At 56.8% G+C, this 10,458-nt stretch overlaps 1 protein-coding gene across 1 annotated transcript in view; it reads right to left on the bottom strand.

The window, feature by feature from the left end:
• LOC147091084 (B-cell CLL/lymphoma 6 member B protein-like) overlaps positions 1 to 10,149 on the bottom strand; it is a 36,768-nt gene extending 26,619 nt beyond the window's left edge. Inside the window, exon 1 of the mRNA XM_085977540.1 lies at positions 10,062 to 10,149. The gene's annotated coding sequence lies outside the window, so the exon portion shown is untranslated. The remainder of the gene's footprint in view (positions 1 to 10,061) is intronic.
• Between the last annotated feature and the right edge of the window lie 309 nt (positions 10,150 to 10,458).

Here is a 10,458-nt window from a genome sequence, read left to right on the forward strand (position 1 = left end):
GGTCTGACCAGTAGCTGTACATAACTTCCCCCCCTTTGTAACACAGCCCCTTGAGATACAGGCCAACGCTCCTTTCGCCTTTTGAATCGTTCTTGTACCTGTCCACTCGTTCATTTATTTGGCCTGCACTCAATCGTGACTCGTTCCCTGGGACGGAGGGAGAGGAGCGTCAGCTGTGGCTCAGTGGGCAGCACTCTCTCTCTCTCAGAAGTTGTGGGTTCGAGTCCCACTCCAGCAACTCGAGCGCAAAAATCCAGGCTGAGGGAGCACCGCACTGTCGGAGGGGCAGTACTGAGGGAGCGCCGCACTGTCGGAGGGGCAGTACTGAGGGAGCGCCGCACTATCGGAGGGGCAGTACTGAGGGAGCACCGCACTGTCGGAGGGGCAGTACTGAGGGAGCGCCGCACTGTCGGAGGGGCAGCGCCGCACTGTCGGAGGGGCAGCACTGAGGGAGCGCCGCACTGTCGGAGGGGCAGCACTGAGGGAACGCCGCACTGTCGGAGGGGCAGCACTGAGGGAGCGCCGCACTGTCGGAGGGGCAGCACTGAGGGAACGCCGCACTGTCGGAGGGGCAGCACTGAGGGAGCGCCGCACTGTCGGAGGGGCAGCACTGAGGGAGCGCCGCACTGTCGGAGGGGCAGTACTGAGGGAGCGCCGCACTGTCGGAGGGGCAGTACTGAGGGAGCGCCGCACTGTCGGAGGGGCGGCACTGAGGGAGATTCGCACTGTCGGAGGGGCGGTACTGAGGGAGCGCCGCACTGTCGGAGGGGCAGCACTGAGGGAGCGCCGCACTGTCGGAGGGGCAGCACTGAGGGAGCGCCGCACTGTCGGAGGGGCAGCACTTGAGGGAGCGCCGCACTGTCGGAGGGGCAGCACTGAGGGAGCATCGCACTGTCGGAGGGGCAGCACTGAGGGAGCGCCGCACTGTCGGAGGGGCGGCACTGAGGGAGCGCCGCACTGTCGGAGGGGCGGTACGGAGGGAGCGCCGCACTGTCGGAGGGGTAGCACTGAGGGAGCGCCGCTCTCAGGTGGGTGTAAAAGATCCTGCAGCTCGCTATCCCAGTGTCCTCGTCAATATTTATCCCTCAACCACGTCGCTAAAAAAAAAAAAAACCCCAAATGATCTGGTCATTATCACGTTGCTGTTTGTGGGATCTTGCTGGTGCGCAAATTGGCTGCTGCGTTTCCCACATTGCAACAGTGACCACACTTCAAAATTGGTCTCCTTATCTGAGGAAAGATATACTTGCCTTTGGAGGCGGTGCAACGAAGGTTCACTAGATTGATTCCTGGGACGAGAGGGCTGTCTTATGAGGAGAGATTGTGTAGAATGGGCCGATACTCTCTGGGGTTTAGAAGAATGAGAGGTGATCTCATTGGAACATACAAGATTCTGAGGGGGGATTGACAGGGTCGATGCTGAGAGGATGTTTCCCCGGGCTGGGGAGTCTAGAACCAGGGGTCACAGTCTCAGAATAAGGGGTCGGCCATTTTAGGACTGAGATGAGGAGGAATTACTTCACTCGGGGCGGTGAATCTTTGGAATTCTCTGCCCCAGAGGGCTGTGGAGGCTCAGTCGTTGAGTATATTCAAGACAGAGATCGATAGATTTTTGAATATTAAGTGAATCAAGCGATATGGGGATCGGGCGGGAAAGTGGAGTTGAGGTCGATGATCAGCCATGATCTTACTGAATGGCGGAGCAGGCTCGAGTGGCCGACTCCTGCTTCTGATGTTCTGTCACCAGCCCTCTGTGGTGAATCCCAGACTCAACCAGACCGAGCCCCGGTGCAACGACTCATCAGCCAGACCTCGGCCCTTTGCCAACAGTTTCCACACCAGCCTTTGTTCAGGGGCTGAGTCACCGCGGCTGGGTTAATGGGCTGGGCTTCATAACAGGATACGGGGGGGGGAGCACAAGGTCACTGGCTGCCCCGGGGCAGGAGGGGGGCCATGACTGTGGGACCCGTACCCCCCCCACCGTCCCCCCGTGGAGAGTCGGTGCCATCGGGAGGACAGCGACAAGGTATAGGAAATCACGGGGAGAATACAGCCCGGAATTTCCCGACGGTTTCAGCACGAGAGCAGGGTTCCGCCAGGTTTCATCGCCACACCGCCGGAAACAGCGCAAATTTCCTCGGTATTTGCGTCACTCCAGAGTTACATCCGGCGAAGCCCCATTTGGCTCATTAACATAATTCCGTCCCCCCACCCCGGCAAACAAAAACAAAAAACCCACAAGTTTCCTGCATTTACTCTAGTTCTGCACGGGTTTAAATTTAGGTCCACGATTTTAGGTGTACCAGGACCCAAAAATCATATATCTGGTGTTTTTCAGCTTTTGATTTGAGTGACGTTTATTGACAGAGACCCGACATTATTTTCAAAAAAGTGTCAGCCAGTGGGTCGCACTCTAAACTCGGAGTCAAAAGGTTGTGGGTTCAAGTCCCACTCCAGAGACTCGAGCAACAGAAATCTAGGCCGACACTCCCGGTGCAGTACTGAGGGAGCGCCGCACTGTCGGAGGGGCAGTACTGAGGGAGCGCCGCGCTGTCGGAGGGGCAGTACTGAGGGAGCGCCGCGCTGTCGGAGGGGCAGTACTGAGGGAGCGCCGCGCCGTCGGAGGGGCAGTACTGAGGGAGCGCCGCACTGTCGGAGGGGCAGTACTGAGGGAGCGCCGCACTGTCGGAGGGGCTGTACTGAGGGAGCGCCGCACCGTCGGAGGGCAGTACTGAGGGAGCGCCGCACTGTCGGAGGGGCAAGTACTGAGGGAGCGCTTGCGCTGTCGGAGGGGGGAGTGCTGAGGGAGCGCCGCACTGTCGGAGGGGCAGCACTGAGGGTGCGCCGCACTGTCGGAGGGGCAGTACTGAGGGAGCGCCGCACTGTCGGAGGGGCAGTACTGAGGGAGCGCCGCACTGTCGGAGGGGCAGTACTGAGGGAGCACCGCACTGTCGGAGGGCAGTACTGAGGGAGCACCGCACTGTCGGAGGTGGGCAGTACTGAGGGAGCACCGCACTGTCGGAGGGGGGAGTACTGAGGGAGCGCCGCGCTGTCGGAGGGGGAAGTGCTGAGGGAGCGCCGCACTGTCGAGGGGCAGTACTGAGGGAGCGCCGCACTGTCGGAGGGGGGAGTGCTGAGGGTGCGCCGCACTGTCGGAGGGGCAGTACTGAGGGAACGCCGCACTGTCGGAGGGGCAGTACTGAGGGCCCGTCTACCCTCTCGGGGATATAAAAGTTCCCTCGGCCATTATTTCGTACAAGGTGGGGAGGGCGAGTTCTGGGCCAATATTTATCCCTCATCCAACATCAGTTAAAGGTGATCTGGACATAAATCACAGCGCTGTGTGTGGGAGCTTGCTCGCCGTGCGCGATGCCGCTGTCTAAGCTACAACAGCGACTGCACTTCAACATAAAAAACACTTTGATTGCCGTCAAGCGCTCTGGGAAATGCAACTGCTTCACATCTTTGAACGCGTTTTTCTTTTTATAAAAACGGCATCAGGAGAAGAAAAAAATGGCTCCCGCGTTGCTTTTTCCTGAACCGCGCTGAATGTGCGCGAGCGGACGGCTCGAACTTTAACTCCCGGCCACTGCGGGCGGAGATTGTGTGCCGTGGTGTAGCTCACATCAGTGGCCAGCAGAGGGCACAAGGCCCCGCTGGGTGTGACCACAACCAGCGCTGTGTTTACATCTGTCCATTGCTTCTTGATGTGTCTCGAGGGGCTGGTCCTCGGAACTGTCTGGCTTTTAGGCGAATCATCGCAGACACTGTCTGCTTCCCCCCCCCCCCCCAACCCCCACCGAGCAGTGAGCGTTTTTATTTATATATATATATAGTCAAACACGAACACGAGCTGCCGTCAACAATCTCGCTTTGGCCAGCTCAGACAGCTCATTGACCGCAACACCACTGAAAGCAGAGACCGCACTCTCTCTCTCTCTCTGTAGCTTGTCCTCCAGGGGGTTCAAGCTCTAACCGAGAGACTGTAGACACTCTCACTGCTCCACACATGGAGGGACAGCCCAAGATAGCAACACCATACATCAGAAAACAGATAGAGAGAAATAAGAACTGACATTTCGACATCACCGTTCACGGCCTCGAGACGTCCCAAAGCGCTTCACAGCCAATGAAGTACTTTTGAAGTGTGGTCACTGTTGCAATGTGGGAAACGCGGCAGGCAATTTGTGCACAGCAAGCTCCCAGATACAGCAATGTGGTAATCACCAAATCATCTGTTTTAGTGATGTTGGTTGAGGGATAAATATTGGCCCCAGGACACCGGGGAGAACTTCCCCTGATCCTCTTCGAAATAGTGCCATGGAATCTTTTACATCCACCCGAGGGGGCAGATGGGACCTCAGTTTAACGTCTCATCCGAAAGACGGCACCTCTGATGGTGCGGCACTCCCTCAGTACTGCCCCTCCGACAGTGCAGCGCTCCTTCAGAGGGGCAGTACTGAGGGAGCGCCGCACTGTCGGAGGGGGCAGTACTGAGGGAGCGCCGCACTGTCGGAGGGGCAGTACTGAGGGAGCGCCGCACTGTCGGAGGGGCAGTACTGAGGGAGCGCCGCACTGTCGGAGGGGCAGTACTGAGGGAGCGCCGCACTGTCGGAGGGGCAGTACTGAGGGAGCGCCGCACTGAGGGGAGCGGCCGCACTGTGGGAGGGGCAGTACTGAGGGAGTACCGCACTGTCAGAGGGGCAGTACTGAGGGAGCGCCGCACTGTCGGAGGGGCAGTACTGAGGGAGCGCCGCACTGTCGGAGATGCCGTCTTTTGGATGTGACGTTAAACCGAGGCCCCACCTGCTCTTTCGGGTGGATGTAAAAGATCCATGGGCATTATTTGTAGAAGAGCAGGGGGAGTGCTCCCCGGTGTCCCAAGGACAATATTTATCCCTCAGACAACATCACTAAAAACAGATACAATAGCAAAATACAGCGGATGCTGGAAATCTGATATAACAACAGAAAATGCTGGAAATACTCGGCAGGCCAGGCAACATCCGTGGAGAGAGAAACAGAGTTACGTTTCGGATCTGGGACCCTTCATCAGAACTGGAAAAAGCTGGAGATGTAACAGATTTTAAACAGGTGCAGAGACACAGAGTGGGGGCGGTGTGGGAGGGGAGGAAGGAATCGAAAGCACATATTGTGCTTATCTAAGAGGCAGGAAAGATAAAATGTTGCAAATGGGAATGGCAAAAATCACAAAGTATGAAAAATGGGGGCAGGGATCATTATCTGAAATTGTTGAACTCGATATTGAGTCCGGCAGGCTGTAAAGTGTCTAATCGAAAGATGAGGTGCTGTTCCTCGAGCTTATGTTGAGCTTCATTGGAACAGTGTAAGAGGCCGAGACAGAGAGATCAGAGTGGGAGTGAAGCGGTGAATTAAAGTGACAGGTGACTGGACGCTCGGGGCCCCCCTTACAGACGGAACGGAGGTGTTCCGCAAAGCGGTCGCCCAATCTGCGTTTCGTCCCCCCAATGTAGAGGAGACCACATCGTGAGCAGCGAATACAGTATACTAGATTGCAAGAGGTACAAGTAAATCGCTGTTTCACCTGGAAGGGGTGTTTGGGGCCCTGGACAGTGGGACGGGGGGGGAGGTATAGGGGCAGGTGTTGCGCAGGAGATGCAACACATGCCCTTTCACCTCCTCCCTTCCCACTGCTTTCCCATCGCTGCTCACGATGTGGTCTCCTCTACATTGGGGAGACCAAACGCAGATTGGGCGACCCGCTTTGCGGAACACCTCCGTTCAGTCCATAAGGGTGACCCCGAGCTTCCGGTCGCCTGTCACTTTAATTCACCGCCCCATTCCACTCGGACCTCTCCGTCCTCGGGCTCTTGCATTGTTCCACGGAAGCTCAGCGAAAGCTCGAGGAACAGCACCTCATCTTCCGATTAGGCACTTTACAGCCTTCCGGACTCAATATCGAGTTCAACAATTTCAGATCATAACCTCGGCCCCATTTTTCATGCAGTACGATTCTGCATCCCCATTTGCAACATTTTATCTTTCCTGCCTCTTAGATAAGCACAGTACGTGCTTTCAATTCTTTCCTCCCCTCCTAAACACCCCCCCCCCCACCCCACTGTCTCTGCATCTGCGTAATATCTGTTACATCTCCAGCTTTTTCCCGTTCTGACGAAAAGGGCCTACGACCCGAAACGTTAACTTGGTTTCTCTCTCCACGGATGCTGCCTGGCCTGCCGAGTATTTCCAGCATTTTCTGTTGTTCTCTCACTAAAACAGATGATCCGGTCATTATCATGTTGCTGTTTGTGGGAGCTTGCTGTGCGCAAATTGGCTGCCGCGTTTCCTACATTACAACAGTGACCACACTTCAAAAAGTACTTCACTGTACTGTAAAGCGCTTTGGGACGTCCGGGGGTTGTGAAAGGCGCTGGGGAAATGCAAAATCTCTCTTTAGGAATTCCCTCATCAGCGCCTCCAGAAATATGCAACAACTTCTCAACTTTGATATTTCTTTTAAAAAGCATTTGTGGTTTTGGTTTCCTCAGAGTGGAGGCATTGCAAGCAGAACCAGGACTGAAAGAAAGGGGGGGTGGAGATGGACTGATTAGAAACACTGCGTAACTCCTGCCTCCGCCACGCGCTCGGGTTTATTGGCACCCTGACTTGCTCGGGACGGTAATTCAATATAAAAAGGACGGCTGTTCCCCTCGCTGGTGAGGGGAACGCTACCTTCAGCGGTGAGCAAGAATGCAAATCATTTTAGGCACAACTCGGTCATGTTGCTAAGCTGCCCAGAGTATCACTGCTCGAGAGAGAGAGAGAGAGAGAGAGAGAGCGCATGCATGAGCGCGAGGGAAAGTGAGCGAGTGTGAGGGAGGGCGAGGTAAGTGAGTGTGCCCCAATTGCAAAGCTTCCCTCCCCTGGGCTCTATTTGTCAGTCTGTCTCTCTCTCTCTCTCTCTCTGTGTGAACCCAGAGCTGAAAGTCTGCGCCAATCTCGGCCTCATGCTTTCCAGTAATTCTGCCTCTGCTCTGCGAAGATTACTCACAGATTAATCATTAAAGCCATCTCTTCAGAAGCATCTGTCACTGAAAAGCGTGCACACGCACTCAAGAGAGACCAGGATTCCAGTAAACACAAGGAGAGCTTTCCGTAAATAAGCCTGAGTCACAAACACAACAGTCAGAGCAAAACACAGCCTCTGATTTAACAGTCAAACCAGCACCAGACAGACAGAGAAACAAGGGTGCTGGGGGTGGGGAGGAGAAGAGGGGAGAACACAGGACACGCACAGGCAGCGTGACTAGTTATATTTTCACATTAGAGTTCCAGCTCTTGTATCTATCACTCGAGCACGTAATCCAGGTTGACGCTCCCGGTGCCAGTGCTGAGGGAGCGCCGCACTGTCGGAGGGGCGGTACTGAGGGAGCGCCGCACTGTCGGAGGGGCGGTACTGAGGGAGCGCCGCACTGTCGGAGGGGCGGTACTGAGGGAGCGCCGCACTGTCGGAGGGGCGGTACTGAGGGAGCGCCGCACTGTCGGAGGGGCGGTACTGAGGGAGCGCCGCACTGTCGGAGGGGCGGTACTGAGGGAGCGCCGGGGAGTTCTCCCCGGTGTCCTGGGGCCAATATTAATCCCTCAACCAACATAACAAAAACAGATGAACTGGTCATCATCACATTGCTGTTTGTGGGAGCTTGCTGTGTGCAAAATGGCTGCCACGTTTCCTGCATTACAACAGTACTTCATTGGCTGTAAAGCGCATTGAGATGTCCCGAGGTCGTGAAAGGCGCTGTCTTTCTTTCTTTCTTCACCCCCCTGCCCCCCCCAAAAAAATTGTTGACAGAAAGTTCCCACTCAAATCTCATACCCTCCTCCTCCTGCTCTTCAAAACAGGAGCAAAAACAATCTCAGTCACAGTGGCAAACTTATCACATTACTTCGATGGAAAAGAAATTAGTTTGAATTTCACAAATGGGAACTGAAACTCTCTCTTTCCCCCCCGCCGCCCCCGATTAGTGGAACTGGATTTGGTTAAATAACAAGACAGAAAGTCTCTAAATATATTCTGACTCATTGTAGTAACTCCTCGATCGGATCCGCGTGCGGGCGACAGGCTGCTCAGTTCCTCCTCGATGTGACCGCAATTCGGCAGCACACTGCAATCCGGCCTGGCAGCCCCCACCTCCCCGTAACCCAGACCCGCAGAACCCAGCACAAAGCACAGACATCCCAACAGAGCCCCCCCCCACCCCATGCAGCCCAACACTCAAAAAAACCACCATTCAAGTTCTTCGGCCAACACACCCGTAGATCCCAACCCGATCACCGGCAGTTCCATAAATCGAGAGAGTTCAGAGTGCAGTATCATACAACCCCAGTCCCCCAGCGCAACCCCACAGAATCCAGCTCACGCGCAACCCCCACAGAATCCAGCTCACGCGCAACCCCCCCACAGAATCCAGCTCACGCGCAACCCCCCACAGAATCCAGACCCCCCCGCAACCCCCCACAGAATCCAGACCCCCCCGACACAACCCCCCACAGAATCCAGACCCCCCGACACAACCCCACAGAATCCAGCTCACGCGCAACCCCCACAGAATCCAGCTCACGCGCAACCCCCCCACAGAATCCAGCTCACGCGCAACCCCCCCCACAGAATCCAGCTCACGCGCAACCCCCCCACAGAATCCAGCTCACGCGCAACCCCCCCACAGAATCCAGCTCACGCGCAACCCCCCCACAGAATCCAGCTCACGCGCAACCCCCCCCACAGAATCCAGCTCACGCGCAACCCCCCCACAGAATCCAGCTCACGCGCAACCCCCCACAGAATCCAGCTCACGCGCAACCCCCCCACAGAATCCAGCTCACGCGCAACCCCCCCACAGAATCCAGCTCACGCGCAACCCCCCACAGAATCCAGACCCCCCGACACAACCCCCCACAGAATCCAGACCCCCCGACACAACCCCACAGAATCCAGACCCCCCGACACAACCCCACAGAATCCAGATCCCCGACACAACCCCACAGAATCCAGATCTCCCGACACAACCCCACAGAATCCAGATCTCACACACAACCCCACAGAATCCAGACTCCCCGACACAACCCCACAGAATCCAGACCCCCCGACACAACCCCACAGAATCCAGATCCCCGACACAACCCCACAGAATCCAGATCTCCCGACACAACCCCACAGAATCCAGATCTCTCACACAACCCCACAGAATCCAGATCTCACACACAACCTCACAGAATCCAGATCTCACACACAACCCCACAGAATCCAGATCACACACACAACCCCACAGAATCCAGACCGCCCGACACAACCCCACAGAATCCAGACCCCCCGACACAACCCCACAGAATCCAGACCCCCCTACACAACCCCACAGAAACCAGCCTCCCCTACACAACCCCACAGAATCCAGACCCCCCTACACAACCCCACAGAAGCAAACACCAACATATGCCCAACAGGATCCAGATCACTCATATCACCAAACAGAACCGCGGAACCTCCCCACAGAACCGCCACCATCACAGCCGCCAGCGCCCGCAAACATCAGCCGGAGCCCCAGCAGCGGCGGGCAGGAACCCCAGCAGCAGCCCCAGCAGAAGCGGGCAGCAGCCCCAGCAGAAGCCCCAGGAGGAGAGGGCAGGAGCCTCAACAGCAGCCCCAATAGAAGCGGGCAGGAGACCCAGCAGAAGCCCCAGGAGGAGAGGGCAGGAGCCTCAACAGCAGCCCCAATAGAAGCGGGCAGGAGACCCAGCAGAAGCCCCAGGAGGAGAGGGCAGGAGCCTCAACAGCAGCCCCAACAGAAGCGGGCAGGAGACAGGCAGGAGGCAGGACCCGGGGGGAATCCCGGCCTGTCGCGGCGCTCCAGCGGCGGACACTTTGTATCGGCCGACACGGCTACAATGTATCGAGCGGCCCCATTCACAAAAAACACAGAGAGAGTGAGCGCGTTTCCCGACCCCGGGGAAGCGGCTCTGTCCCCCGGCCCCTCACACCACCGCCGCCCTCCTCGCCCTTATTTCTCAAAGATTCAGTCACTTGCCGGCGTTTCCTAGAAGCTGCGGGCGGCGACACCTTTTTGCTGCAAAAACTCGCTTCTCAGAAGCGGCTCGTGAACCACTTCTCAGAACAGGGGGCGGAATCCTCCACTCCCCGACCTCGGCGGGGGAGTCAGACCCTGCCACCAAACCCAAACCCCGCTCAACCCACCTCCTGCCCGCGCCATTCAATAAAACCCGGGCATTCTCTCTTATTCAAGCCGCAACCAAAGCTTTCGCCCGCTTTTTCCCCTTCTTTTTGTTCCCTACGGTTTCTATTCTTTCTGATCACCCCCCTCAACCTCAACTCAATGGTCGGGTCCGCTTCGGCCGCCCGACGTCACGTGCCCCGCCGGCTGACGTCACCGCGTGGGCGGCGCCCGCTTCTCAGAATTTCTTGCC

Source organism: Somniosus microcephalus, unplaced genomic scaffold (assembly GCF_052327205.1).
Source record: "Somniosus microcephalus isolate GS21.2 unplaced genomic scaffold, FLI_Smic_1.0 unresolved_chr4, whole genome shotgun sequence".
NCBI lineage: Eukaryota > Metazoa > Chordata > Chondrichthyes > Squaliformes > Somniosidae > Somniosus > Somniosus microcephalus.